This window comes from Vigna radiata, chromosome 7 (assembly GCF_000741045.1).
Source record: "Vigna radiata var. radiata cultivar VC1973A chromosome 7, Vradiata_ver6, whole genome shotgun sequence".
In the NCBI taxonomy this organism is placed as follows: Eukaryota; Viridiplantae; Streptophyta; class Magnoliopsida; order Fabales; family Fabaceae; genus Vigna; species Vigna radiata.
The window spans coordinates 50,008,759-50,013,158 of record NC_028357.1 but is presented as its reverse complement, the minus strand read 5'-3'; positions in this window follow the sequence as shown (position 1 = coordinate 50,013,158).

Sequence of the window (4,400 nt, the reverse complement as noted above, 5' to 3'; positions counted from 1 at the left end):
TGATATGGAAAGAATCTATGACGCCAAGAGGTGTGGAGATGAGAACCGTTTGGCGTTCACAGAGTATCTGTTGACTAGAGAGGTCGGTCATTGGGGGGTAGTTCAAAGATGTTACTGGAGGACGAACACACCCCTATTACATGGGAAGTATTCAAAAGTAAGTTTTATGAAGAATATTTCCCCAACAGCGTCCGGTTCGCCAAGGAAGTGGAATTCCTCGAACTGGTTCAAGGAGGAATGACGGTGTCTGAGTACGCCAACAGATTCAAACAACTGATGAGATTCTACACTATGAGGATGAGTGAAGAATGGCAGTGCAGGAAGTTTGAGAATGGACTGAGAGAAGATTTGAAGCCAGTCATTGCCAGCCACTGTATCCAGAAGTTCCCTGCTTTGGTGGAAAGAGCAAAGGTGTTAGAAAAGAACCTAATGGAAGCCGAAAGGCGTAAGAAGCAGCAACAATCAAGCTCTAGGGGACCTATCTTTACAAGGAACAACTCTGGTCCCAGGGCGACCCCTTACTCTCGGCCAATGTCATCATGGGGTCCTTCTGCTTTGGCTGTTCGGCTTGTTAGCTTCGCCAGACCGTCCGGTCAATCAGGAAGCGTGAGTTGTTTCACCTGTGGAGGCCCTCACTTCATGAAGGACTGTCCCAGGCAAGGAAGTACCAAGTATTGTGTCCGGTGCAGAAGGAATGGACACTTGGAGAGGGACTGCAACATGGGTGGCCGAACGTTCTCAAGGCCACCGAACGCAGGAAGGTTTCAACAAGGTGGTGGCCGAGCACAAGCAGCCGGCAGAGTCTACGTTATCACGGGGGCTGAAGCGTCCGGTGCAGGTAACCTCATCATCAGTACTTGCTTGTTGCATGGAATGCCTTGCTGTGTGTTGTTTGATTCGGGGGCAACACATTCCTTCATCTCGAAGGCATGTGTTGATAGACTTGGGTTAGCTGAGAGAGAGATGCAGCTCGACTTGGTGGTGTCGACCCCAGCAGCTGGTGAGGTTAGGACATCCACTGTATGTGCTAAATGTCCTATTGAGGTAGAAGGGTACAAGTTTAAGGTAAACCTCATATGTTTGCCTCTGCAAGACTTAGAAGTGATCCTAGGGATGGATTGGTTAACCTCCAATCACATTCTTATTGACTGTGGGAAGAAGAAGTTGATCTTCCCAAGAGAAGAAGAGAAGCTAACTTTGACGCTCGGTCAGATCAGAAAGGACTTGGTTGAAGGCGCTATGAGTTTTCTCATCCTGACGTACATGGACGCAAGAGAAACAGACCGTCCGGTTGGAAGCCGTCCGGTTATCGAAGAATTTTTGGACGTGTTTCCGGAAGAGGTGCCAGGCCTACCCCCACAGAGAGAGGTTGAGTTCTCCATTGACTTGATCTCGGGAGTTGGCCCTGTATCCATTGCACCGTACAAGATGACTCCAGCTGAATTGGCCGAATTGAAAAAGCAAATAGAGGAGTTGTTGGAGAAGAAATTCATCCGGCCAAGTGCCTCACCGTGGGGAGCCCCAGTGCTTTTGGTCAAGAAGAAGGATGGCAACTCTCGACTATGTATTGACTATAGGCAGTTGAACAAACTGACTATCAAGAACAAGTATCCACTGCCAAGAATAGACGACCTGTTGGATCAACTTCATGGAGCTACAGTCTTCTCCAAGATAGATTTGAGATCTGGATATCATCAAATTTTGGTCAAGGAAGGTGACATCCAGAAGACTGCCTTTAGGTCTCGGTACGGTCATTACTAGTATGTGGTGATGCCGTTCGGTGTTACCAACGCTCCTGCTATCTTCATGGATTACATGAACCGTATCTTCAGACCCTTCCTGGACAAGTTCGTGGTGGTTTTTATTGATGATATTCTCATCTACTCCAAGAGCCGAGAAGAGCATGAGGATCATTTGAGGATAGTTCTTGGTGTGCTAAGGGAGAAGCAACTGTACGCTAAATTGTCCAAGTGNGAATTTTGGATGGAACAAGTACAGTTTCTTGGGCATGTTATTTCAGCCGGCGGGATTGCTGTGGATCCAAGCAAAGTCCAGGCAGTGTTAGAATGGGAGACACCCCGTTCGGTTGTTGACGTGAGAAGCTTTGTTGGGTTGGCCGGCTACTACAAACGGTTTATTGAAGGATTCTCTAAGATAGTAGCGTCGTTAACTCAGTTGACCAGGAAGGATCAACCGTTCGTCTGGACCGACCGGTGTGAGTCCAGTTTCCAGGAATTGAAGCAACGACTGACGAATGCTCCAGTCTTGGTAATTCCTGACGTCAGTCAACCCTTTGTGGTGTTTTGTGATGCTTCTTATCAAGGTTTGGGTTGTGTGTTGATGCAAGAAGGGAAGGTAGTGGCCCATGCCTCTCGGCAATTGAAGATTCATGAGAGGAATTATCCAACCCATGATTGGGAATTGGCAGCAGTGGTGTTTGCTCTTAAGTTATGGAGGCACTATCTTTATGGCGTCCGATTCCAAGTGTTCAGCGATCATAAGAGCCTCAAGTATCTATTCGACCAGAAGGAACTGAACATGAGGCAAAGGAGGTGGATGAAGTTCTTAAAGGACTATGATTTTGAACTACAATACCATCCTGGAAAGGCGAACGTAGTGGCTGATGCTTTGAGTAGGAAAACCGTCCATATGGCAAATATGATGGTTCAAGAGATGAAGTTGGTGGAAAGCTTTAGAGATTTAAGGCTTCATTGTGAACTAGAGTCGAACGGTATTCATTGTTGCTATATGAAGCTGTCAAGCAACATCTTTGACCGGATCAAAGAGAAGCAAGCGTTTGATGAAGAACTGCAGAAGATCAGTAAACCGAACGGTGTACCACCACACAAGGACTTCAGTTCTGGAACGGATGATCTCCTAAGATATAGGGGAAGGACTTGTGTACCCAACGATGAAGACTTGAGAAGATTGGTCCTGGAAGAAGCACATCAAAGCCGTCTTAGCATACACCCAGGTATGACTAAGATGTACAAAGACCTCAGAATGACTTTCTGGTGGCCAGGAATGAAGCATGATGTAGCTCGGTTTGTGGCATCCTGTCTAACCTGTCAAAGGGCTAAAATGGAGTATCAGAAACCGAGTGGTCAATTACAACCACTAGAAATTCCAGAATGGAAGTGAGACAGCATAGCCATGGATTTCGTAACACACTTGCCCCGTACGGTCAGAAACCATGATGCTATTTGGGTCATAGTGGATAGACTAACCAAGAGCGCACACTTTCTTCCTATCAACTTGAAGATGCCAATGTCCAAGTTGGCTCAGCTCTACATCAAGGAAATCGTCCGGCTGCATGGAGTACCGTCCGGTATAGTGTCAGACCGAGACCCTAGATTCACCTCTCGGTTTTGGCAAGCACTTCAGCAGGAGATGGGAAGCAAACTTCAGATGAGTTCTGCCTACCATCCTCAAACAGACGGCCAGTCCGAGAGAACCATCCAAACCCTGGAATACTTGTTGAGAACTAGTGTTCTAGATCACTTAGGGGTTTGGGATGAAGTCCTACCACTAGCTGAGTTTACTTATAACAACAGCTTCCACTCAAGCATTGGGATGACATCTTATGAAGCTCTTTATGGAAGAAAATGCCGAACACCCCTTTGTTGGTTCCAAGAAGGTGAAGCAGTGTTAACCGGACCTGAGATCATCCAGCAGACGACTGAAAAGGTGAAGTTGATTCAGGAAAGACTTAAAGCGTCTCAAAGCCGACAAAAGTCTTATGCCGACCGGAGAAGGAAGCCTTTGGAGTTCGCTGCAGGAGAGCACGTTTTCCTCAAGCTTAACCGTACAACTGGAGTTGGAAGAGTCGTCCGGCCAACGAAGCTTTCTCCTAGGTTCCTTGGTCCATATCAGATTATAAGGCGTATTGGACCAGTCGCTTACGAGCTCGCATTGCCGCCTCAATTGTCCAACCTTCATCCTGTTTTCCACGTTTCTCAACTCCGAAAGTACATTGCGGACCCTTCTCATGTACTTGAAGCCGATAATGTTCAACTCAAGGGGGACTGTTCGTTTGAGATGCAACCGGTCAGAGTAGAAGAATTCATGACCAAACGACCGTCCGGTAAAGCCACTACTCTCGTCAAGGTCATCTGGGATGACCGAACGGGTGATGCGACCTGGGAGCGAGAAGAAGTCATGAAGGAGTCCTACCCGCATCTATTCTCTTGTAAGTTTTAATTTTCGAGGTCGAAAATTTTATTTGTTGGGGGGAAATGTCACACCCCATTTAAATACCCCTCCTTAGTGGGGTACATGTGTCAACCGTCCGGTTCTCCCCTGGTGAGTGGGAGACAAACTCTGCCAAACTTTTAATTCCCTTCCTTCGTGATCCGTGTAGCAGCAGCAGAGCAGTGAACCCCAGAAAGTGGAGGTCAGGT